At 43.3% G+C, this 27,860-nt stretch overlaps 1 protein-coding gene across 6 annotated transcripts in view; it reads left to right on the plus strand.

Moving 5' to 3' along the window:
- Nucleotides 1-27,860, plus strand: part of TRAF3 (TNF receptor associated factor 3) — a 100,005-nt gene that overhangs the window by 33,665 nt on the left and 38,480 nt on the right. Inside the window, exon 1 of one of the 6 annotated variants that reach the window (XM_072116223.1) lies at nucleotides 1,367-1,639. The exons of the other annotated variants lie outside the window; for them this stretch is intronic. The gene's annotated coding sequence lies outside the window, so the exon portion shown is untranslated. Of the gene's footprint in view, nucleotides 1-1,366; nucleotides 1,640-27,860 lie in introns of those variants that run through there. 6 annotated transcript variants of the gene reach the window in all.

Genomic DNA, 27,860 nt, shown 5'->3' on the forward strand with positions numbered 1-27,860 from the left:
CCTGCCACACAGTATATAGTCTGCCAAACCCTGCCCCCCCCCCCCCGGTATATAGCCTGCCAGCCATTGTCCCCGCAGTATATACATAAGTATAAGCCAAACGAGTATAAGCCAATGTACCCAATTTTAACACAAAAAACTGGGAAAAGTTGACTCGAGTATAAGCCTGGGGTAGGAAATGCACAGCGTCCAGTCAGTATAAAGATGACCAGTCCCCTTCCCCCCAGTATCTAGCTACCCAGTCCCCTTCCCCCCCAGTATAGGGCTGGACAGCCAGCCCATGCACCCCAGTATACAGCCAGCCCATGCGCCCCAGTATATAGTCTGGCAGCCCATGTGCCCCAGTATATAGCCTGCAAGCCCCTGTCCCCCAGTATATAGCCAGCCAGCCCCTGTCCCCTCAGGATATAGCCAGCCAGCCCCTGTCCCCCCAGGATATAGCCAGCCAGCCCCTGTCCCCCCAGGATATAGCCAGCCAGCCCCTGTCCCCCCAGGATATAGCCAGCCAGCCCCTGTCCCCCCAGGATATAGCCAGCCAGCCCCTGTCCCCCCAGGATATATCCTGTCAGCCTGTACTCATGCAGTATATAGCCTGCCAGCCACTGCCCCCACAGTATATAGTCAATAGATCACCAATAACCCTCTATTTATCCTTTAAAATGATTTCGTAGAAAAAAAGGTTTATACTTAAACTATTCAAACGAGCGTGAGGCGCTTTACCCAGCGCCTCTTAGCTCCGCCACTACAAAATTTATGCACGCCCTTGGCCGATTGGCATGCACTCTCCCTCTGCAGTAGTGCACACACACTCACATGTACAGTCCCTTATATTAGCAGTAATGCGCACACACATGTACTGTCCCTTATATTGGCAGCAGTGCGCACACACTCACATGTACTGTCCCTTATATTAGCAGCAGTGCGCACACACTCACATGTACTGTCCCTTACATTAGCAGTAATGCGCACACTCACATGAACAGTCCCTTATATTAGCAGTAGTGCACACACTCACATGTACAGTCCCTTATATTAGCAGTAATGCGCACACACTCAAATGTAATGTCCCTTATATTAGCAGCAGTGCGCACACACATGTACAGTCCCTTATATTAGCAGTAGTGCACACACTCACATGTACAGTCCCTTATATTAGTAGTGCGCGCACACACACACACACACGTAAAGTCTCTTATAGCCACACACAGTCTCACAGTTACACACAGTCTCTTGTAGTGATACACACACAGTCTCTCGTAGTTGGACAGTCACACACAGTCTCTTGTAGTGACACTCAGTCTCACAGTTACACACAGTCTCTTGTAGTACATGTGCAGTCCTCAGTGCTCCCTGTCAGCACACAGGAGGCAGCTGCACACCCAGTCACCGCCGTGCAGCGGCAGCACTAGGGGATTTCCACAGATTATCAGAGGAAGTCGATGGAGGGACTTTCCAGGAGACTTTGAGAGATAGAAAAAAAAAAAAAAATGGGCGGGCCGGGTAACGCAAGGGGCTTTCTTCCACCTCACGTCTGGGCTGAAACCCGTTTCTAATGTCGCTTTTTGTCCATTTGCCGTGAACAGAGACAGGGGCGTCTGTTACTGACCCGGGCATCCTCCTCCTCCTTCTCCTGCAGGCGGTAAGTGGCCGCGCACTGCACACCCGGAAAGGGGCCACCGTGCCGGGCACCCCGTGTGCCCTGCGGAGCCCTCATCCCTACAATGCTACACTGTGCACCAGGGGGAGGACCATGGCTTAAAGGGCCAGTGTCTCTGTGGGGGAGGGGGTGATTGTATGAAAAAGGGCCTAGTGTGCAAAACTTCTGGAGGGATCCTCAAGCCTTTTGTGTTAGTAGTATGAAGTTGCAAGGCTTCTTTACGGTGTGGCAGGCTAGGGGTTAAAGCAAATGAACAGGCCTATAGCTGTCTATAGATCCATGCTTTATACAGTGTAATCCATGTGTATATGATGTACAGTATATTTATACAATTAGCTATCTCTGTATATCATGATCATTTGTATATAAATACACACTTATTTTGATACATTTATGTATCAGGATCACTTGTATTTATATTCATTCATATCCCCACACAACCATTTCCAAACATTCCTACACATACATACATTATGGAACATATAATGGAGGCTTTGTGAACACTTTATATTAAATGAATTTCTTTCTGACTCATCCTGGATGAACTTGTTTTCGAGTACTTGTATATATACTTATATACTTATTTATATAAAATAAATACTTTTTTTTTTCTTTTGTTGCTATTTACCTCCAGACTTTCTTATAGCTGAATAGTGTAATATTGTTATGTACTTGTTATGTATTTTGTAGTAAATATTGTATTTTGTGCATTTTCTACTATAATGTACTGTAGGTTCTTACAGTCAATGAGCTCACAGCCAGCTGTACATAGTTGCCGCTGTCCCATGGGCTGGTGAGATCTGAGGTCATTGGTATGTGATGGAAACATGTCAGCTGGGCAGTGTGTGTGCGCCCAGCCTCTAGTTACTTCACTCCAGACGTCATGTTCTGCCCATGTGAGGTAATCCTACCAACACGTTACTACTGCTCTTGTGCAATGCTTACTACAAGTCATTCTTACTAATCACCGTAGCACAACGTTCCCTTGTTTTGAGTCATTGAGAAATATTTGTTCTTTAATGTTCTGGAATTTCTGCCTCCATGTTCTCTATTCGGCTATGTTATGGGGTCAGAGGTGTGATGTAAGCTTCCATCACTCGCCTTCTTCTATTTGGTAGTCATTTTTTCAATATTCAACACTCCTGGAAAAATATTAGAGGATTGCAAGTAATTGTGTGCTGTGAGTATGTGATTAGATAATATTTTGTGGTATGGCCATTTATGGCAGTTGTGGCGCTTGACTACATTAAAGGGGACACATCACAGGACTCTGTTTGTGGACTTTTTCCTTTGTTGTCCATCCATCTTATAGTTCAAAGAAGGATCTACATCATACGCAGGTTTGGAAACATAGATTTTTGGCCTGTTCCTCGTGGGCAGGACGTGGTGCTGTTTTTTTTTATTTAATTTTTTTTCTATGCTCATGTGAAGCCTTATTTTATACATGTCCTGCTACACCATATATTGGAGGCTTTCTCATCTGGAAGAGTTGCTTATATAGGAGTGGCTCACAACTCCTTAGGTTTCCTGTTTCGGAACTCACCTTTTGTTTATGGGTGATTTGCTTCAGAATGGCATCTGAATTTCATGGATCCTTATAAACTGCAATATAAATGATCTGTGAAAAAACAATTAGAATAGGACAATACTTTACTCTTTTACTTGGTCCGTAAAATTAATGTCAGTGGGCACTAATCTATTTAGCGCAACCTTGTGGCTTCCATTGATGGTACAAGGCCCCTTTTCACTCGCCGTGTGCATTTGCACTTAAGTGCCTCTTATTTTATACGTGTCCTATTGCATACCATATAATGACGGCTTTCTCTATTGGAAGAGTTGCTTGTCTGGAAGGGTAAAGTGGCCATGTGCTGCCATACAGGCGCTCTGCATGCCACTTACCCTTGGCTCATCCTGCATTTGGGGTTTGTCAGATGACGGAGGTACAATTCTTCTTTTACACATTTAAACACTTTTATTGACCATATTGTAGTGAATGGTTGTAGCTATGATTTATTGGTTGAGTAGCACTATTAAAGCAAATGTGAACCCTAATGGCTAGTATTCCTGAGGCATCAGGATTGAGGATTTGGGTGTGAAGTGAGCAGTTCTTTTGTACTAAAACAGATGGATTGTATTTGATTTGGATTATTTGATTATTTATTGTACACATTATCACTGGAATGTTTTCCAGTTTCGGGGGTGACAGTATAAATGCTGGCAGTGATCCTTTCCCGTGGGACTGGAAGCTCCAGTTTAAAATTGCCACCAGAATAATTTATGGCATGTACTGTGCATATTGGCCAAGGTGCTTTCAGCCCTCAAGAAAGTTTTTTTGCTTGCTTTTCATTGTGTGCTCTAGGGCTGGGAAAGCTATGTTGCAATGGACATGTGCCGTAGAGAAATATTAGGGGATTTTTATTAAAGGACCGTAGCTCTTAAACACGGAAACAGTATGTTAACACTAATCATGCTGCAGATCTATTGCATTCTGTAATAAATACACCAAATATGTATTCTAGTTAAATGAAAGGACAAATCTAGATGTCATTCCAGAAATGTGGAATAGCGAGGCTCCCCCATTTAAGACTGGTCTATTTCATGGACATCTGTGACATCTACCACCAGAATGAAGGATTGTAAACCAAGCACACTGACATACGGGCATGTGCCCCCTCTGGCAGTACACGCCCTTCTTTTATCTTCATATGCCCTAGTTTTTACAAAAAGGCTCTTGAAATTATGCTAATAGGGCCTGGAGCCCCCCAGACTCATTTGCATTTTTCTTTATAAAAGGGCATAGGAAGCTAAGCGAAGAGCAGATCCTGCCAGAGGGGGGACACACCAGTATGTCATTGTGTTTGGTTTACAACCCTTCATCCTGGTGGTAGATGTCATTTAAGTTGTACATTGTTTCTATATTTTGAAACAATGTACTACAAATATAAAATTATGTAATAAGTAGCAATGATTGAATTGAAGCAGGGAATTCAAATCCCACCTGTTTCCCTGCAGGTTATCTGTTGTCTTTGGCTTCTGTAAGTCTTTTATTCCACAAGCAGAATATAAGCTGCTTTATGTGGCAGTTTGCATCCTGCTGTCAGTCATTGAGGGCAGCACTGATAAAATTGTTTAGAACTGATCCTGCTCACCTAGAGACCATCGATGTGTCCTGTTTGGGTCTCTCTGCATAAGGATATATAGTTGGAAGACATTTAAGCACCAAAAGTATATATCCTCTCCCCTCCATCTATAAAGATAATTTTGTGGCCACTATAAATAAGGGTACTTTCACACGGCCTTATACACGGCAAATTTGTGGCCGCATATACGGCCCCGTAGACGGCAATGGCAGCCTGTCGGAGGTACGGTGCCACACATGTGTGGCACCGTTCCGCGCCGTGCACGGGGAGAGATAGAGCATGCTCTATCTTTCCCAGTGTGTGTGGCCTTGTTCCACTGTTCTCTACAGAGGGGTCACCTCCTCTCCAGCGCACAGCGGTATGCCTGCCCGGCTCCGGGCCACTCAATATGCCCTAATACAGTGGTGGCAAACCTATGGCACGGGTGCCAGAGGTGGCACTCGGAGCCATTTTTGTGGGCACTCTGACCATCACCCCAAGACAGAGTTTACAAAATAGGACCAAATCCACCAAATCTCTCTGCAGTCCCAGGAAACTTTAGAGCAGCTGCTCTCAGTGCTATTTTAAAGCGACACTTTATTGGCTCTTTGGAATTGCAGGTATAGTGAGAAGGCGCTGACAGAACTGCTTTATCTTGGGAGGTCATTCTGCTGGACTCACCATTCTTCCTCTACAGAGAGACCCTGCAGAGAAGCTACAATGATGCCTGAATTTGCCCTCCTTCTTTCAACTATATTGTTGACCTCAGGGGCTGATACGATTGAAAGATGTGGAAGAAAAGGTAGTAATAAGTTACTGCTTTAAATGCCACGTTGGCATTCCACGTTAAATAAGTGGTTTTTGGTTGTAGTTTGGGCACTCAGTCTCCAAAAGGTTCGCCATCACTTCCCTAATAGGATTGTACTAAATCGACAATTCCTGTGGGAAAATATCTAACTATGTATATACTGTACTCCAAAACAATGAGACCGCACCTCAAATTGAATGTGAGAAAAACGGATGGGTGCTTTATTTGCCCAAGTGCAAGGTTTCAGATCCTGTTCAGGATTCTTTTTCAAGCCATGTATATAAAGATGAATATAAGTCCAGATATTTGTTACAATGTTAAACAGGGTTTTTGGAAATCATAAATATTTCCTGTGCAGATAAACTACATGTTTAGTGGTATAACGTTGACCACTCTTCTCCATACACATCCCATTTATGATCTAACCTGCTTTACTATGTATAGCCAACTTGCTCAGGTAGATCATGGTTAATGGTTGTATAGTCTATACATCTACATATTGCTCTAAATCTGGTATTCTGTGTTATTATTTTGATCATTGGTCGATTGGAGTGACGTCTCATACGTATGGGGTTAGGTGGGTCAGAGCGTGGACCGAATGAGTCAATGCAGTTCCACTGGAGTGGGCACTGTGTGACTACTCTCTGTATTTTCGTTTGTGAGCAGAGTAGGCATGGATCTCTGTGAACAAAGTGGGCTGCTCAGAAATTTGTGAACTCAGCAGGACGTAGGCAGGTATAGTCGATACTGACTTTTCTTTTTTTTTGGATAAACCCTTTTGAACTTTACGTTGGTTCAAGGGGTCATCTCAGAAATATGTATCGTAATTTAATTGAAATAATAGAATTTTGAGGAACATTTTGTTATTGTTCTTTTTTGTTGGGAATTTCCCTTCTTAGAGTAACTCGTGTGCACAAACCCTCTTCTCTAAACATTTTACCTATATAATTTTTGCCATAAAGAAACTCGTCCTACCTCTTCCACATTCTTACAGGTTTATGAATAGGACAGAACCTTGGTAAATTATTATACAAAGGTAAAGCATTGGCTGATTGGATGTAGATCTTTACATTAATGATGAGCATTTCTTATTGAGTTTGTCATTGGGTCACAATGAAAGCTTCATAAGTTTAAATACACACTTATCCTGGCTGGGTTGTTTGATTAGAAGATTCTGATAAAATTCTAATTATGAAATATAACATGGAAGGAATGTCTAATAGTTTTGCTACTTGAAACTTTTTTCATGAGAAGCTTCTTTTAAAGGGAAACCATAGGAAACCATTATTCCACAATTAGCCTTACTTAATTCTATATGTAGATTATGTTTACCATTGTGTTTGGGAAGTTCTGCTCACCTTCCTTTTTTCATTTCCAGAATGTAACTGAAAACCTTGATGTAGGTGTGAATTAGGCATAACTATCAGAGATGCAATAGTTTTTCCTGCTCCAGTAACATCTAAAGCTGCATATAGTATTTTTATGGCTTCATGGTTTCCTCAGCCCTGTTCATAGGCCAACTTCCTAAAACAAATTTATAGCTTGGCCAGGCCGAGCCAGGCGTATGAGGGAGTTAAGGTAGATAGCCGTAGGGTGATAGCTTTCTAAAGTCTACAGTATCATAAGTGCTATTTTTTACTATATGTCAATGGATCTTCTTAAAGCAAGTTGACCTCTTCTATTCTGCAATTTCTGGGAAAGCTGTGTATCAACTATATGGACTTAAAGGGTGTTTTCATTATACCTTTTCTTAGCACTAAATGGAAAATGTGGCTCATCGTGCATCAGCATAAGTTTCATTGTCATGCTGCTACCTAACTAGACAGGTTTGACTTTCAGGTCTTAATCAATGGAGGTGAACAACCCTACAGGAGGTTCCTTGTGTTTATATATAATAACAGAGTAATAGCACTTATTTAGGAGATGGCTAAATTACATGCTTTGGTGATATGTATTTTCACAGAGGGTACACTTGTTTTTGTACAAATGCCTGAAATTGGGAATTTGGGACTGGTCTACCAGTTAATGGGGAAAATACAGACAGTCCCCGGGTTACATACAAGATAGGGTCTGTAGGTTCGTTCTTAAGTTGAGTTTGTATGTAAGTCGGAACTATATATTTTATCACTGTAACCCCAGCCAGAACTTTTTTGGTCTCTGTGACAATTGAATTTTAAAAATGTTTGATTGTCATAAGAACCAGGATTAACAATAAAGCTTCATTACAGACACCTGTGATAACTGTTATAGCTGTTTATTGTAGTCTAGGACTAAAGTACAATAAATTACCAATATCCAGAGGTCTGTTTGTAACTAGGGGTCGTATGTAAGTCGAGTGTTCTTAAGTAGGGGACCGCCTGTATATTAATCTGCCTAGTTCAAAATACTGGAGAAATTTGCACCTGAAATGTCATGCTCTACATTTTATTGAGATCTTTAGACCATTTTTAGGTAGATTTCCGCCTTGTCCAAAAAAAGGGGGTTTGGCCTTTTAGGAAATTGCCTGTGCGGCAGAAAATTCAATATTGAGGCACAGCAAACTAGATAAAGTACAACTTGCCAGTCTTATACTACACAGGATTCTTCATACAGCATCAGACTTTATTGAAAGAGCGTAGCAGTTTACAATCATATATACAATATTTATGATGGCACAGATATGACATATACTGTCACAGTACAGACTGAAAGATGGCATACAATAAATTAAGATTCACGTTTAGCATTTACAGTACACAAGAGTATTATGTTACACTTTATCATATAAGCGCTATGCGTTTCAATGATTGCGACAATGGGGAGTGGGTGAGGAGTTCACAGGGCCGAAGCTTTATTGAAAAAGAGACACAAAAGAGGAGAAAAAGGAAGGAGAAGTTGTAATTCCACTTCCTGGATTCTGCGATTTGCATAATTCATGCACAATTTGCATATCTCCTGCAAAGTCCAAAATTATTCCTAAAGAGTCTTACAATGGGTCCCAGACTATGCCAGTGCAGGGATTCCCCCTTGTTGAAGGTGTTGTGCTCCAGGGGGGTCTGATATGCTTACAGCAGGGGGATCTATCAAGTCGGGCCTAGCCTGACCTGATCTTACTCACTGTATCCGTGCAATATAGATATAGGTTTAATCTGGCTCAAGCACAGTAGGAGACAGTTTAGTTCTACTCTGCACTGACACTTTAATACATCTTTTCCAATGTGTTGAGGAGGCAAGAACCAAGTAGTTGGCGTTCCACATGGCCACATGGCTTTAACCCATCTCATGAATATGTATGAGAAATATTTGGCCAACAGCTGTCTATCTTGTATGGCTATCTAAAATGTGGTTATAGTAATGACAATAGCTACATTTATCAATATGTTCCTTGTGTAAAACCTAATATGTAACATACATGGGTAATATACACCATCCAAATTAAACATTTTAAAAAGACGACATTTTACACTCACCGGCCACTTTATTAGGTACACCTGTCCAACTGCTCGTTAACACTTAATTTCTAATCAGCCAATCACATGGCGGCAACTCAGTGCATTTAGGCATGTAGACATGGTCAAGACAATCTCCTGCAGTTCAAACCGAGCATCAGTATGGGGAAGAAAGGTGATTTCAGGCCTTTGAACGTGGCATGCTTGTTGGTGCCAGAAGGGCTGGTCTGAGTATTTCAGAAACTGCTGATCTACTGGGATTTTCACGCACAACCATCTCTAGGGTTTACAGAGAATGGTCCGAAAAAGAAAAAACATCCAGTGAGCGGCAGTTCTGTGGGCGGAAATGCCTTGTTGAAGCCAGAGGTCAGAGGAGAATGGGCAGACTGGTTCGAGCTGATAGAAAGGCAACAGTGACTCAAATCGCCACCCGTTACAACCAAGGTAGGCAGAAGAGCATCTCTGAACGCACAGTACGTCGAACTTTGAGGCAGATGGGCTACAGCAGCAGAAGACCACACCGGGTGCCACTCCTTTCAGCTATGAACAGGAAACTGAGGCCACAATTTGCACAAGCTCATCGAAATTGGACAGAAGAAGATCGGAAAAAGGTTGCCTGGTCTGATGAGTCTCGATTTCTGCTGCGACATTCGGATGGTAGGGTCAGAATTTGGCGTCAACAACATGAAAGCATGGATCCATCCTGCCTTGTATCAACGGTTCAGGCTGGTGGTGGTGGTGTCATGGTGTGGGGAATATTTTCTTGGCACTCTTTGGGCCCCTTGGTACCAATTGAGCAGCGAGCCTACCTGAGTATTGTTGCTGACCATGTCCATCCCTTTATGACCACAATGTACCCAACATCTGATGCGCCATATCATAAAGCTGGAATCATCTCAGACTGGTTTCTTGAACATGACAATGAGTTCACTGTACTCAAATGGCCTCCACAGTCACCAGATCTCAATCCAATAGAGCATCTTTGGGATGTGGTGGAACGGGAGATTCGCATCATGGATGTGCAGCCGACAAATCTGCGGCAACTGTGTGATGCCATCATGTCAATATGTGGCCGGTGAGTGTATGTTACATTAGGAATAAATAGTGAAGTCGTTCTTTCTGCTCCAGGTAAATCTATTTCTTTAGTCACCTATTCTATTCAGTCTTTCTCAAAATGGCCACTGTATTCTTTAGGGAAGGTGTCTGTAACTTAGACATGTCCCCTCTGTTGCCCTAAACTCAGAGAATGATGGGGGTCACACTTTATGCAAATTTCAGCAATGTACATGGAAATCTCTATTCACATGTCCATTTTTTGACCTCCCTGCTTCAGTGATATTCACTCATGCCTTCCTGTCATGTCTGGCTTTTCTGACAATGTTCTTTTTCCATGTTCTTTTCAATTTCTGTTGAAAAGATTTTAGAGCCTGTCCTTTTTTTCATGCTTGAGGATCATAGATACAATGGAAGTCTATGGGTCTGCAAAAAATACCATGACAGTCCGTTTTCTTTTCCACTTATGATTGGGGAACCAGGTGTTATGCTTTCTAACCAATTTTAGACATTGAAGATTTTTTTTTGGCAGACATGGAAAAAATTTGAACCACAGATGCATAATGGCTCATAAAGTCTCACGAGGACATTGGAAACCTAGCTGGATCAATGCAACACGAATGGAGCTTAAGGTGCTACTGGTAGAATCGATCCCACTTCACACTAGACCTGTATGAGTGTCCCAAAACTGGTTAGCAACAGTACACCCATAAAGAAAGCATATACTTCTAGTTTGGACTCGGTTGCGGCATATACTTCTGAAATCCCATTGCACTGCAATTATTGATTGGCTAACAAGTAGTGCTCGCTATGTAAGAAGATGTTCTTCAGCAGCTGTGATATGTATTGTACTGTGTCGCTGTTGTAAAACCATTAAACAGGTGCCTGAGCTGAAAGCACCATATATTGAAAGAAAAAACCCTAATGTACACAGTACACTATTTATGCTGCTGTTTTTCTATCTGCTATGTGTTGTGTAACTACTTGGCTCATGATTTTCCCACTTAATGTAATAGTGATAGTTATCACCACTTTGGAGAAGAGGCACAAAGGTTTATGAATTATCTGGGAAAGACCCGGGCGTTTGGAACTGTAAAACACATTATTATTCCTGGAAGTAAACAATGTACTGCCCTCTGCCTGTTGACCGTCACCAGCTACAGGGTTTTTCTCAACTATAGTACAACCACGCACGTCTACAACCTCCCTCAAGCATAACAAACTGGGCCAACCCTGTTGTAGAGTAAGTTACACAGAACATCTACATGCCCTTTGTTTTTGCAACCGTGATTTTTACAAAATTTACAAAATGTATTTAGACCTATATGTTTATTTTCCCACAAAGGGACAAGGGGGACATATAGTTGCTGCCTTGTATTGTGCACTTCTGCCCTGGGTGTAACTGGGCCTGACATGCACATAGGAAAGATTGGAGACCAGGCCCATGGCCCAAGACCATATTCTCTAACCACAAAGATGCCACGGTGACAGCAGCAGCTAGAATTTAATCTGGTTGAATCTGGGTTTATCTGCTGGCTCTCAGCTCTGGGTGTGAGAACTATGTACTCTTATATAAGCAATGCTGTCAGCAAATCTTGTATGCCCATGCAATGGATGCGCAGTAATAGTAAACTGGCCCATGAGTACTGCATAACTCTCACGATTTGCCATTATAGTGCGGGTTCAGGAAGGGGATAGAGGGTAACTCGCCCAGATCCATGGTTCCTTGTAGCAATTCCTTTGCACAGAAGTGCTCCCGCATACATCAGCAGGAATATGCCTCACATGTTATTTCTTCCTAGTAATGTATTTGAGGGATTTTCGATTTTCATGTAAATGAGGTTTAATGATTATATAATGAGACGTTCTGCAACTTTCTAATCTACTTTGTGTTTCAATCCTTCACTGTTCAAGATCTATATGCTTGTTGGAAATGGTTACATTCTGAACATGAAAATCTGTATACAGGCGGTCCCCTACTTAAGAACACTCGACTTACATACGACCCCTAGTTACAAACGGACCTCTGGATATTGGTAATTTATTGTACTTTAGTCCTAGACTACAATAAACAGCTGTAACAGTTATCAAATGTGTCTGTAATGAAGCTTTAGTGTTAATCCTGATTCTTATGACAATCCAACATTTATAAAATCCAGTTGTCACAGAGACCAAAAAAGTTCTGGCTGGGATTACAATGATAAAATCTACAGTTCCGATTTACATACAAATTCAACTTAATTCAAGATTTTCCAAATCCCTCTGGTTTTTCCGACGGCTGTGCCCCCCCCCCTGATTTCCGTCGCATGCATGCCGGCGCCGATGCGCCACAATCCAATCGCATGCGCCAAAAACCTGGAGCAATTCGGCTCAAAACAGTAATTTTCAGAAAACCCGACGAAAAAGAGCATTCAGGCCCTTAGTAAATAACCCCAACTGTGACAAAAAAACAGACCACATTAGGGTGTATAGCTTCCTTTCTTTTGGATTCTCGCGTGCTGTTGCCGGCACATCTGCTATAGTACTCCACAGTGAGCTGATTATCCCATTTTAAGAAGATTCTTTGAGTCCTGTCTGGTGAACTCTGTTCTGGGGTGATGGCCTGGGAGCCCACAGAGAGGGCTCTGAATGCCGCCTCTGGCTCCCGTGCCATAGGTTCGCCACCACTGGTATAGGCCATCCTCCTTGGACATGGGAGGAAAGTATCATTTATCCCCCTCCATTTGTCTAGAAAGTTTTGCTCAATTGAAAGCTTTTCAGCGTCCTCCGATCACAGGCTGTAAGAGCTCACTAATGTTCTGGACCCCACCGCTATTGTGCTATCCCACGTTCACCACCGCCCATTCTATCCTGCTGCAGATAGCCACCTGACCCTATCCTAAGGACATTTCTGGAGCCTTTGAGACATGTCAGAGACTATGGAAGATGTATATGACTTATTTAGTTATGTTTACAGCATTCTAAAGTTTATTGGATGTAGCCTTTATGAACTGGACATCACCTTTAAATTTAAGCTTTTACGTACAAAAATGAATATTATAATTTACTGACAAACCTTTCCATATATGATTTGTAAAGCGCTACTGAATTTGATGGCGCTGTATTAATAAAGATTATTAAGGTGAACATAAAATTGTTCAAGTAAACTCCCCCACAAAATGACTTTTTTGCTTATTTTTTACATATTTAAATATTTCTCCCACTGACTTTTGCAGAATAGGAAAGTGACATAATGTCTTGGCTGATAGTCAAAACCGCAGATTATACTTCACAATAGCTAGGAGAGAAAGGCAGAAAGAGGGCAGAGTGCCCACTTTATTATAGTATCCACAATGGGTGTGCAAATTGCTGCAGTATTTTGATGGGGGGGAGGGGACCTCGGCCCCTGCGTTTGCTGACTGCAATTGGACGGTTTGTGGGTTGCCAGGGTGATGTTATAAAGATATAATTGATTATAATTAATACAAGAAAAGTGTAGTACAGTGTCCTGGTGAGAATTTCTTGTAAGGCGCCACTATTTAGAACAGCTTGGTTATTATTTGTGAAGGAGCAACAAGTGAATGCTAAGCGGTGGTAAACCTTGGCTTTTATGTTACAGATGTCTTATTGGTACTTAAAATACTCTTTGTCTGTTGGATGAAGGGGTTAGAGGAACAATTGCTAACATATTATTTTTTGCTGATATAGGATGCTGATTTACAGATTTGTAAATCGCTACAGAATATGTTGGCGCCATATGAATAAAGATTATCTTAGACAGATGTATCATGGAGCCTATATGATGGTAGTGAAATCATACTGTAAAGATAATCTCCCAGGGATCTCCTGGTAATACATCATGGGTGGTTGTCATACAAGCGTGCCTATGAGTGCTGTGCCAGATTGCTTACTATGTATGTCTGTAGAATTGTGGTTGTACAAGTGATTGCAAAATATTTAACAATATGTATTTTTCCCAAAGTTTTCTGGTATTGTACAAATTCATGGGATGTTGTGCAATATAGGAAAATATCCCAAAAATTGCAATGTTCTTTTGTGCACAAGGTTACAGTTCAAGGTATTGTATAAAATGTGGGCCTGAGTTCTCTAAGGTCCACCAGTGAGATCCTTCTTGGGGCCCAACACTGTATACTCATTCAGAAAGTCCAAAAGCTTTTCTGACACAAATTAGAAGTATCCCTCTAGCTACTGCTTTGGACTGATATGTGAGAGTATTCACTCTGTGTGATTTATAGAGTGGATTTTGGGGAGTAATGATATTGGTTAGATAGACATTCTTGGAGATTTTCCAGAGGTGCCTGAGGTAAAACTGTTCTAGATGCCCATAAAAACCAATCAGATCTCAGCTTTGATTTTATAAACATCTGTAGGAAAATGAAAGCTAACTTCTGATTGGCTATCAATGTGATCTCTATCAATGAACAATCGCCGTGCCAGGACCTTATGATTGTTCATGGCAGGGTGATTATTCATGGACAGATAGAGATCACATGACCCCCCCACCTGCATCCATTTTATGGTCAGGAATCTCTGACTGATGAGGTAAAAGACAGAAGGCTTCAATTTACATACATACTTGAGTATAAACCAACCCGGATATAAGCTGTGGCCCCTAATTTTACCACAAAAAACTGGAATATAAGCCTAGGGTTGGAAATATATTGGTCACAGCCTCCACTCAGTATATAGCTAGCCAGCCCCCTTACTCCCCAGTATATAGATAGCCAGCCCCCAAACCCTCCAGTATATAGTTAGCCAGCCCCCAAACCCTCCAGTATATAGTTAGCCAGCCCCCAAACCCTCCAGTATATAGTTAGCCAGCCCCCATACCCTCCAGTATATAGTTAGCCAGCCCCCATACCCTCCAGTATATAGTTAGCCAGCCCCCATACCCTCCAGTATATAGTTAGCCAGCCCCCATACCCTCCAGTATAAATTTAGCCAGCCCCCATACCCTCCAGTATATAGTTAGCCAGCCCCCATACCCTCCAGTATATAGTTAGCCAGCCCCCATACCCTCCAGTATATAGTTAGCCAGCCCCCCATACCCTCCAGTATATAGTTAGCCAGCCCCCATACCCTCCAGTATATAGTTAGCCAGCCCCCATACCCTCCAGTATATAGTTAGCCAGCCCCCATACCCTCCAGTATATAGTTGGCCAGCCCCCATACCCTCCAGTATATAGTTAGCCAGCCCCCATACCCTCCAGTATATAGTTAGCCAGCCCCCATACCTTCCAGTATATAGTTAGCCAGCCCCCATACCCTCCAGTATATAGTTAGCCAGCCCCCATACCCTCCAGTATATAGTTAGCCAGCTCCCATACGCTCCAGTATATAGTTAGCCAGCCCCCATACCCTCCAGTATATAGTTAGCCAGCCCCCATACCCTCCAGTATATAGTTAGCCAGCCCCCATACCCTCCAGTATATAGTTAGCCAGCCCCCATACCCTCCAGTATATAGTTAGCCAGCCCCCATACCCTCCAGTATATAGTTAGCCAGCCCCCATACCCTCCAGTATAAATTTAGCCAGCCCCCATACCCTCCAGTATATAGTTAGCCAGCCCCCATACCCTCCAGTATATCGTTAGCCAGCCCCCCATACCCTCCAGTATATAGTTAGCCAGCCCCCCATACCCTCCAGTATATAGTTAGCCAGCCCCCATACCCTCCAGTATATAGTTAGCCAGCCCCCATACCCTCCAGTATATAGTTAGCCAGCCCCCATACCCTCCAGTATATAGTTAGCCAGCCCCCATACCCTCCAGTATATAGTTAGCCAGCCCCCATACCCTCCAGTATATAGTTAGCCAGCCCCCATACCTTCCAGTATATAGTTAGCCAGCCCCCATACCTTCCAGTATATAGTTAGCCAGCCCCCATACCCTCCAGTATATAGTTAGCCAGCCCCCATACCCTCCAGTATATAGTTAGCCAGCTCCCATACGCTCCAGTATATAGTTAGCCAGCCCCCATACCCTCCAGTATATAGTTAGCCAGCTCCCATACGCTCCAGTATATAGTTGGCCAGCCCCCATACGCTCCAGTATATAGTTAGCCAGCTCCCATTCGCTCCAGTATATAGTTAGCCAGCCCCCATACCCTTGAGTATAAACCAACCCGGATATAAGCTGTGGCCCCTAATTTTACCACAAAAAACTGGAATATGAGCCTAGGGTTGGAAATATATTGGTCACAGCCTCTACTCAGTATATAGCTAGCCAGCCCCCCTACCCCCCAGTATATAGTTAGCAAGCCCCCATACCCTCCAGTATATAGCTAGCCAGCCCCCATACCCTCCAGTATATAGCTAGCCAGCCCCCATACCCTGCAGTATATATCTAGCCAGCCGCCATACCCTCCAGTATATAGCTAGCCAGGCCCCCTTCCCTACAGTATATAGCTAGCCAGGCCCCCTATCCTCAAGTATATAGCCAGCCCCCTGCCTCCAGTTTATAGCTAGCCAGCCCCCTGCCTCCAGTTTATAGCTAGCCAGCCCCCTGCCTCCAGTTTATAGCTAGCCAGCCCCCTGCCTCCAGTTTATAGCTAGCCAGCCCCCTGCCTCCAGTTTATAGCTAGCCAGCCCCCTGCCTCCAGTTTATAGCTAGCCAGCCCCCTGCCTCCAGTTTATAGCTAGCCAGCCCCCTGCCTCCAGTTTATAGCTAGCCAGCCCCCAGTATGTAGCTAGATAGCTAGCCAGCCAGCCCCAGGATGTAGCCAGCCCTACTAACCTTTCCAATGCGCCACCTAACTGCCAGGCCCCCCCCCACCCCAGGGCGGTGCATGGACTGTGATGTCAGCTGCTTGCTGTCATCATAATATGTGCACGGCCAGAGCGCATGGAAGTGTCGCTGTTGGGATCAAGAGGAGGATCTGCAAGGGGCATCGGAAATGTAATTACAGAGTTTATATTTTACACACCTGAATATAAGCCGAATACAAAACTGTGAATCTATCAATGATCTTTTAATAGATAGATTTTGATAAATTACCTAATATCATGCCCCCCCACACTTAAATTTAGTCTGTTTTAATGAATCAATTTTTTGTGATTGAAAAATATTAGTGATTTGCTAAACAATGCAATTTCCTAGTCTTCTGTGTCTGGGTATAGACACACCATCCAAACAATTGTGTATAATCCATAAAACTAAAAACTAAAATAGTCTTATGTTTTTTAAATTTACTAAATTGCCTGCTTTTGAACATTCTTACTGCGCTTTGATTTCTATTGGCGTTGATTTTATGATTTTTCAGCCAAGCAACAGATTTGTTTGCTTTCATTAACTGCTGTAGCTACAAATAGGAGTTGTCATGTAGAAAGCTATGTCCCAACCACATTCTGCCTTTCTAACCAATATTTTCTGTTTGCATTGCAAGTTGTATATATGCTGGTCAATATGTGTAAATCATCCTGGCCAGTCTCCAGACAGGCACCAGGCAAGTCCCTATCTGTGCAAGTTTGAAAAAAAAGAAGGATTTCACTTTCAGTTTAATAGAAAATTATTTTAGTCATTAAATATACAGTAACACATTCAAATCTTGAAAACTTTCCGCAGAGGAAGTGCTTCCATTATGGGCTCAGAAGAAATAATCTACAGGTAATCCCCTAGACCTCACATACAGTATTGTAGCTGGATGAGGGAGAGGACATGGGTTGTGCACATTGCAGGGGGCATGGAGATCGGATTGGGTCTCATAGAAGTTCACTTGCTTGCACTTGTGGATTAAGAAATAATTGAAGAGGCAACTAGAGCTGTTCTTGGTGGATGGATGTTGGAGATCATGGTGGGGCCAAAGATGATTGTTTAATTCTGTGAGTAGTAAGTACCATTTTAGCGACACAAACCCTTTTACTTTCCTAGACCACCAACTTTGGCTTTGACTTGCTGGTGATGACCATCAGTCAGACGGGCAGGGTCTATCCCCGTCTATGGGGACACTGTGTGAGTGGGAGACATGTTCAGCAAGATGCAAGCTGTGACCATGATGAAGAACTTAAAGAGGTAAAGTGCCATGTGGTTGAGAAAAGAATCAAGAATTTATATTCACAATCAATACTTAATAATACTGATAATTAATGAAACAAGTCTGTTAATAATGCCACTGCCCGCCCTTACCATGGCTGCCCAACACAGTGGTTACCTTATAGTCATATGGTCACCAATGCATATGACATAATATTTGTAGCTGAGAGCATCCTAGCAATTGGCATGAATATGGAGGTGACCTAGAGCCCTCTTTCTTCACTCTGCTGAGCTTGGCACCTTTGTTTTCTATCTAGATAAGTGGTATACTGCAGAGCTCCTATTGTATTACGCCGGTATCTTGCTCCATTTGTTATCGCTGCTGCTCAGTGTCCCTGCCTTTATGCTACTGAAGCCTCTTCATAGCATGCAGAGATAGCATGTGCAGCACAGAGTCTTCCCTTGTGTAGCAGCAGTAGATTGCTCAACCTGTTACCACTGCTGTAAGTTTGTCTATCTGTGACATTTCTATAGCGGGTAAGGTTTAGAGCGTGGGATAGTGCTACACAATGAGTGCCCAGCTGTGCACTATATGACTGCTTCTGTACCAGATGCTTATTTGTTTCCTTTTATACCTTGGTGGAAGGCTAGATATCTGAGATTTCTGTATTATTTTGGCAGTATCTTACTTGGGCTGATGCAGTGTCCAAACCTTAGTGGGTGCAGCAAGAAGGGGTTTAAAGTTTCTTTGCTAATATGCGTTCTATAGTGCAAAAATATAGTGAACACTTATGATCATTGTATGTGTTTATGAAGGTGTCCCTAACACCTGCACCTGCAAAATCTTACAAAAAAACAATAGGGCTTGGCTGCTGATGCATGATGGAAAACATGGATTTTAGAGCTGAAATGTCTTAGCATTCCCTGCTTGTTCAATTCTTGTTTAGATACTGATTTGTATTCATCAATGTATAGTTATTAGAGATGAGCGAGCACTAAAATGCTCGGGTGCTCGTTACTCGAGCCGAACATTTCCAGATGTTCGAGTGCTCGTTTCGAGTAACGAGCCCCATTGAAGTCAATGGGAGACTCGAGCATTTTTCAAAGGGACCATGGTTCGGGAATAAAATGTGTTAATTAATTGAAAAAGAATGTCTTCTGATAAGTTAGCAGATGTATGCAAACATCTGCAATCTATTCTTCACTGTTCCGCGCGTATATTATCTCCCGACAAGTTAACAGATGTGAAGAACAGTGAAGAATAGAATAAAAACAGTGAACACAGGATCATTTAAGTGAAAAACACAGTGAAGAATAGATTGCAGATGTTCTGCACATCTGCTTACTTGTCGGGAGATACGCTGTCCCGGGATCCGCTGCTCTCCGTGCCCCGCTGCTCTCCGTGCCCCGCTGCTCTCCGTGCCCCGATGTCTCCGTGCCCCGATGTCTCCGTGCCCCGATGTCTCCGTGCCCCATGTCTCCGTGCCCCATGTCTCCGTGCCCCATGTCTCCGTGCCCCATGTCTCCGTGCTGCCGCTGCCGCTGCTCTCCGTGCTGCCGCTGCTCTCCGTGCCCCGATGTCTCCGTGCCCCGATGTCTCCGTGCCCCGATGTCTCCGTGCCCCGATGTCTCTGTGCCCCATGTCTCCGTGCCCCATGTCTCCGTGCCCCATGTCTCCGTGCTGCCGCTGCCGCTGCTCTCCGTGCTGCCGCTGCTCTCCGTGCCCCGATGTCTCCGTGCCCCGATGTCTCCGTGCCCCATGTCTCCGTGCCCCATGTCTCCGTGCCCCGATGTCTCTGTGCCCCATGTCTCCGTGCCCCATGTCTCCGTGCCCCATGTCTCCGTGCTGCCGCTGCCGCTGCTCTCCGTGCTGCCGCTGCTCTCCGTGCCCCGATGTCTCCGTGCCCCGATGTCTCCGTGCCCCGATGTCTCCGTGCCCCGATGTCTCCGTGCCCCATGTCTCCGTGCCCCATGTCTCCGTGCCCCATGTCTCCGTGCTGCCGCTGCCGCTGCTCTCCGTGCTGCCGCTGCCCCATGTCTCCGTGCTGCCGCTGCCCCGGTGTCTCCTAGCTGCTCCCCGGTGTCTCTGTGCTGCTCCCTGGTGTCTCCGTCCTGCTCACCGTGTTCTTCAATGTGTTCTTCACACATATATATTGTTCTTCACATACTATTTTGTTCGCACCGTTCCGCGCGTATCTTCCGACAAGTAAGCAGATGTGCCGAACATCTGTAATCTATTCTTCACTGTGTTCTTCACTGTGTTTTTCACTTAAATGATCCTGTGTTCACTGTGTTCACTGTTTTTATTCTATTCTTCATTGTTCTTCACTGTGTTTTTTTAATTAAATGCTCGATCTCGAGCAGGGGAACTACTCGTCCGAGCAACGAGCCGTCTCGAGTACCCTAATGCTCGACCGAGCATCAAGCTCGGACGAGCATGTTCGCTCATCTCTAATAGTTATCTGATATAATATAAAAACTGCCTCCAAAGAGCATGATAAAGAATGTATTTACACTGGGGCTTAAAGAAATTTGCAGTACAGCTGTGGAGTATAGCAAAGTGTATATATCAGGACCATTAAAGGATTAGTGAATCCACCAGAGTAATAGTGATTGCAGCTTTAGAATATAATGCAGGATGCAACTCAGGATCAGTACAGGATAACTAAGACTTCAGCAGCAGAAAAGTGAGTGCAGCTATGGAGTCTATTGCAGGATGTCACTCAGGATAAGTACAGGGTAAGAAATGTAGATAGGGACTCCAGCAGCAGAAAAGTGAGTGCACCTACGCTGTTTTATTCTGTACCAGATAATTCATGCTGGATGATGGATTTGGAGTACTTTAGACCAGCTATTAGTTGGTCTAGTTTATGTCTGAATTTCCCAGCACTCAAATTGAATTTCTTGAAGCCCTGGCTAGACCACACCCTTTTTTTCTGAAGCCCAGCCCCTCTCAACCCTCAATAAATGTTGTGCTCAGCATTTCAGGCAGGAATTCTGGAGAATTCTGGCATAGACACATTGATGAATCTCCCCCTCTGTCTCTCACAGACCAAATCCCTTGCCTGTATTTGAGTATGGTGCTCAAGGTCGTGTAGGGCTAGGTAAAAAAATGAGAAAAAAAAATAAGGAAACTGCTGGTAATAACGGTATTTCATTCTACAGGTAGATATGTAAGATATATCGGCTTCTTGTTTGAGACCTTAGTTTTATACCCGGCGAGCACATGACAGTGGGCTGGAGAGGAGGAGTGAGCGCTTCTCACCCCTCCCCACTCCATAGCGATGCACAGCACCCGGCCATACGACTGGGAAAGATAGAACCTTTGCCCATGTACGGTACATACTGCAACCAGGCGCCATAGCTGTCTGTGGGGATGTGTGGACATACGTCCCCACAAGGGAAGTATGAAAGGGGCCTATACAGTACTACTGATAATAGTAAACATTGCAATATACTTTATTAGATGGAAAAACATATCTGTCCCTTCTTTCTGTGTTCTGCTCCTGCAGTGAGCAGTGTTTCCGAATGACTTCTCAATTCCATGCACAGAGGACAAGGAAGGTGGCAAAATATTAACTCTTTCCATACCTAAAGTAGACTTCACTTGACACACTTCACAGGCTCCTTTGTTAGAAGCTGCTAAATGGAAGAAGAAAGACAGGGGGAAAACAGGACACAGGAACATGTCACTTTCATAAAGTATATTAAAGGTTTACAATTATTACCTGTTCTATTGATTTATGCAAACATTACTAAGACTTCAAATGTTAACTGGAAAGGAAAAATACAGTAAACAGCCGAAACAATGCAAGAATCAATTTCCAGCCTGATTTTAGCCACACATGGAAACAACCGTGATTAAATATTTCCCATTATTTGTAGTGCGTTCCCTGGAGAAGTGTATTTTGCTGCAAGAATCTGTATACAATGTGAACTGCAAAGTAACTTCTAGTAAATTCCAAGAACATTCAATGTAAGGTCAAGAACAGAGCACCAAAGGTTGAAGGAACAGGTACTTGTTCACAGAACAGGAGAGAACAGAAAAACAAATATAAGATATGAGGTGTTGCTCATTGTAAAGGAGAAGTCCAGAAGTCTATTCACCGACATTTTTTATATATCTCTGAGGCTTTTAACCTGTTTTTACCCTATCCAGTGCCAGTAGGAAGATTCTGGTATTCTGGTTTATTAGCTGATTGCACTTCATAAAATGAGCTTCTCTGCAAATGCGGAAGGTTTGACAGCTTTATATCTTTGAAAGGGGTATTCCCACATAGACAAGTTTCTAATTCACTGTTATAAACAAAAATACAGCATTTCACAGATATAATTCCAACCTGTCTCTATCAGTCCTGCTGTACACAATTTCAGTTGCCCCTAGACACGACCCTGTAATGTCTGACTCATGGTCTGGTAGCCGCCATCTTGGATTCCTGTGTGACTACGAGCTGCTGAGTATCTGTCTTTCTCTGCTCTTAGCCTGTAACCCCGCCCCCTGTAGTACAGCCACGCCCCCCTGCGGTACAGCACTGAGTTCACAGACACTCACTGATTCACTTCCTGCCAGCACCACATCCTGAGGAAAGAGAAGCTGCAAAATTCAAACTCCAGGTGGATAAGTGATCAGGGGGAGGCAGGCACATATCTATGAGAACAGAGATGTAGCAGGGCTGACAGTGTAAAAGTCTGTTAGCCTCTGTCTGTCATGCCTCTGTGTAATAGGCATCTCATGGATGTCATCTCTCTTTCTATGTCTCAGTTTGTTAGTAAAATGTCAGAAGCCAGATGAAAGTGTATATACACCTGTACCCTGATAATGTAACCACATTGTCACCCCACAAAACTAGATGGATCTTATTGGGGATCATTTACTAAGGGTCACGCTGCTCACTTTCGTCTGACTGTTCACCTTTTTCGAGGAATTACACGGCTTGCACAGGTATTTAAGTGTTTGTTCTGGGATTTTGTGGCGCAGCTCAGATGGCTTCCATGTGACACAAAATAGAGGGTGTGTCGTTGGATGGTCTGACAGGATTTAACTTTCAAATTGTGTCTCAAGGTCAAGCACTTAAATGTACCACTAGAAAGATGGTGAACTCTGTCGGACCTGAGCGAGGAAGCAACACACATGTTGTCATGATATCAGCCGCCCGATCTTAGTGAATAGCGGCACAGTGCATTATTGCCATAATTAACAGCATTGCCTTTTTATGTTAAATTACATGTGTATGCATTTAAAAACATCTCTTACAAAGTCCTATGCAAATGATTCTCTTTTAGAGCCTGGAGGGGGAGCATCACTTCAGTATGTTTGGATTTGGCTCTATATCCAATAGAACCATGGTTCTGGTGTCATTGTAAAGATGAGAATCAGAATCTTGGCTCTGTGAGGGAGAGAAATTGGAGATACAGGCAGTTAAAGCAATACCGACACCTTTCTCTCACACTACTGCTGAACGTTTGCAGGATTTTACGCAAAACTACGCCAGATTGGACCTGTCGTTGTTTTGTCCGGCATCGCAGTGTGCCGATGAATACATCATGAGGTCTAAGCCTCATGATGTATCCAACAGGGGGCGGCTTTTATAATACGCCGGCGTATGATAAATCTCTCCCATAAAGTCTTTCATGTATTGCCAAATTGGAGATCACATTGCGCTCCAGCTGTTGTTTCAAAAAAAATGTAATTTTTACATATTTTTTTGCTATTTGTGGTTACACAAAGGTTATCCAAGGTTTATACAGACATGAACCTGGAAGAAGGTGTTCATGTTAAACCAAGGGGCCGGAACTTGGGATTCCCCTCACAGAACAAGAGAAGTAGTTTGTTTTGTGATATTTCCCTTTGTGCACAGTACTTCAGTCTGCCAGTTTTGTAGCTGATGTAAGTAGTTTGTACAATCCTTTCAGTGCACAAAGTTTCCAAGAGAAACACCAGAAATCCCCCTTAATGTTTAGGATCTGTAAGAGCAGAGGGCCACAAAGAGCGTCTGTGAAGCTGGAAGACTTGACATGTCCATGCATTACATATACTCAGGCCTATTGATTGCAAAGAGGAGTCTATGACTTCCTGCATAGTACAGGCAGTCCCTGAGTTACGTACAAGATAGGTTCTTTTGGTTTGTTCTTAACTTGAATTTGAGTTTGCTCTGAAGTCGAAACAGGTATATTTTATCATCGTAACAAAATTTTTTTTGGTCCCTGTGGCAATTGGATGTTCATGGGAACAAGGATTATTAGTCATATAAAACTTTATTACAGAGACTTTACAACTGATCATTGCAGCCTGGGACTAAATTAAAGGGGTTATCCGGGTTTAAAATTTTTTTTATGGCCGGGCTGGGGAGGGATAGTTGAACATAATAAACATGGACTTACCTCCTCCGGCGCCGCCGATGTCCCGCGCCGCGGTCACTTCGATCCGTGCCCCTGTAAACAAACAGGGGCACGGAAGCCGCGCACAGGGAGCTTCCGGTCCGCGTTGTGGACGGCTCCTCCCATCCGTCCCTATCTCTCAGCGTTGTAAGCGCTGGGAGATGGTGCGCATGGGAGCCTCCGGCCGGCCGGAAGCTCCCTGTGCGCCCTTGTACTGAAACCGGCGCACGGAGAAGACGGGCCGCGGCGCGGGACATCGGCAGCACCGGAGGAGGTAAGTACGGTACATGTTTATTATGTTTAAATAGCCCTCCCCAGCCCGGCCATAAAAAAAAATTTTAAACCCGGATAACCCCTTTAAAGCTAGGGGTTGAATCGGGAATTGCCTGTACTTACCTCAAAAAGCTAATGACTCTTTTGCCTCAAAGAATGGATTTTCTAAAGTCAACCTTTACATGGAATTTGGAAGCCTGAATATTATACCTAAGAAATTCAAGTAATACTCCATAGAAAGTGATGCTGTTTCTATCTCTATATATCACATCGGGAGGGCTCCCAATGTGACATGCTTTCTATAATTGGGTCCATGTAGATTTATATTCACCCACCTTAGTCATGAAATCTTCTTGCATGATGAACCATACCATGGAGAATGGATTGGGGGAACCGAGACTCTTATCCCCTCACAGAACAAGAGAAGTAGTTTGTTTTGTGATATTTCCCTTTGTGCACAGTACTTCAGTCTGCCAGTTTTGTAGCTGATGTAAGTAGTTTGTACAATCCTTTCAGTGCACAAAGTTTCCAAGAGAAACACCAGAAATCCCCCTTAATGTTTAGGATCTGTAAGAGCAGAGGGCCACAAAGAGCGTCTGTGAAGCTGGAAGACTTGACATGTCCATGCATTACATATACTAAGGCCTATTGATTGCAAAGAGGAGTCTATGACTTCCTGCATAGTACAGGCAGTCCCTGAGTTACGTACAAGATAGGTTCTTTTGGTTTGTTCTTAACTTGAATTTGAGTTTGCTCTGAAGTCGAAACAGGTATATTTTATCATCGTAACAAAATTTTTTTTGGTCCCTGTGGCAATTGGATGTTCATGGGAACAAGGATTATTAGTCATATAAAACTTTATTACAGAGACTTTACAACTGATCATTGCAGCCTGGGACTAAATTAAAGGGGTTATCCGGGTTTAAAATTTTTTTTATGGCCGGGCTGGGGAGGGATAGTTAAACATAATAAACATGGACTTACCTCCTCCGGCGCCGCCGATGTCCCGCGCCGCGGTCACTTCGATCCGTGCCCCTGTAAACAAACAGGGGCACGGAAGCCGTGCACAGGGAGTTTCCGGTCCACGTTGTGGACGGCTCCTCCCATCCGTCCCTATCTCTCAGCGTTGTAAGCGCTGGGAGATGGTGCGCATGGGAGCCTCCGGCCGGCCGGAAGCTCCCTGTGCGCCCTTGTACTGAAACCGGCGCACGGAGAAGACGGGCCGCGGCGCGGGACATCGGCAGCACCGGAGGAGGTAAGTACAGGCAGTCCCCGGGTTACATACAAGATAGGGTCTGGAGGGTTGTTCTTAAGTTGAATTTGTATGTAAGTCGAAACACTATATTTTATAATGGAAGTTCTAGACAATTTTTTTTCTTTTGCCCCAGTGACAATTGGAGTTTCAAAATTTTTGGTGTAATTGGACCAAGAATTATCAATAAAGCTTCATTACAGACACCTTACAGCTGATCATTGCAGTCTGGGACTATAGTAAAGCATCCAGAGAGCTTCACCAGAGGTAACAGTGGGCAGGGGGGTCCGTCTGTAACTATGGGTTGTCTGTAAGTCGGGTGTCCTTAAGTAGGGGACCGCCTGTACATGTTTATTATGTTTAAATAGCCCTCCCCAGCCCGGCCATAAAAAAAAAATTTAAACCCGGATAACCCCTTTAAAGCTAGGGGTTGAGTCGGGAATTGCCTGTACTTACCTCAAAAAGCTAATGACTCTTTTGCCTCAAAGAATGGATTTTCTAAAGTCAACCTTTACATGGAATTTGGAAGCCTGAATATTATACCTAAGAAATTCAAGTAATACTCCATAGAAAGTGATGCTGTTTCTATCTCTATATATCACATCGGGAGGGCTCCCAATGTGACATGCTTTCTATAATTGGGTCCATGTAGATTTATATTCACCCACCTTAGTCATGAAATCTTCTTGCATGATGAACCATACCATGGAGAATGGATTGGGGGAACCGAGACTCTTATCAAAGGTACTAATAATAATTAGGCTGCTTCCAGTTATATAGTCCTAAAGCTCACAGCTTTCTCTCCCATACTGGATACTTGTGGCTTGAAGATTATAGATGATGTTTCTATGTCTAGATGTTCACATGATGTTGTGCTTAGGCATCATGGCATTGATAGAAAACCAGAGAGGAAGAGAAAGCCGGGAAAATTCAAAATTTAACATGAAGCATAGAGGCTACATTCACTACACCATTAAAGAGCGTAATATACTGTCAGGTGGATGGTGCATGGTTGGAAACATATATTTTTTAAAAAATGTATAAATATTTATTTAAAACTTAATAGCATTTTCTGCTGTTAACAACATGAGAATAGTGCAGAGCATACAATACACAGGAAGCAACATTACCACCACTCCTATTTCATTTCTAATAAAGTGAAACCTTCTATCCTCAGCTCAGTAAGTAAAGCGTCATACATACAAGCTTACTAAAAAGTCCCCTAGTGTTAGTAAACACTCCTCAACACTCAACACGTCTTACATGTAAAATTATTTTGGTATTTGAACTGCCTCTTCCAGTTTACATATAGCATCAAAGGGGTTTTCCAGGTTTTCTTAGAATAAAACCTGAATATCAGAAAGGAGAGGGTATGTATTTCAACACCCAAGTTATCCTCAGAAAATCCAGGCAGTCCTCGGGTTACATACAGGATAGGTTCCATAGGTTTGTTCTTAAGTTGAATTTGTATGTTAGTTGAAACTGTATATTTTATACAATTTTTTTTTTGTCCCAGTGACAATTGTAGTTTCCAAATTTTTTGCTGTAATTGGACCAAGGATTTTCAATAAAGCTTCATTACAGACACCTTACAGATGATTGTTGCATCCTGTGACTAGTATAAAGCATCCAGAGAGCTTCACCAGAGGTCACAGTGGGCAGAGGGGTCCGTCTTTAACTAGGAGTCTTCTGTAAGTCCTTAAGTAGGGGACCGCCTGTACAGGCCGTAATACTAAATATGGAAGAACACTTTAACAGGAGCTTTTCTGTAGTAATCCTCTAGCACTTGCCTCCATTCTGAGCAAAGCCTTCCTTAGCTTTAACCTGCTTTTCAGACATCGGTAGCCAGCAAAACACTGGTTTTTGACATTATGTCACTTGTAAAAATCAGTTTCTAGCAGTTCTCATCTCTCCGGCTTCTCT

The sequence above is a fragment of the Engystomops pustulosus genome, chromosome 7 (genome assembly GCF_040894005.1).
Source record: "Engystomops pustulosus chromosome 7, aEngPut4.maternal, whole genome shotgun sequence".
Taxonomy (NCBI): Eukaryota; Metazoa; Chordata; class Amphibia; order Anura; family Leptodactylidae; genus Engystomops; species Engystomops pustulosus.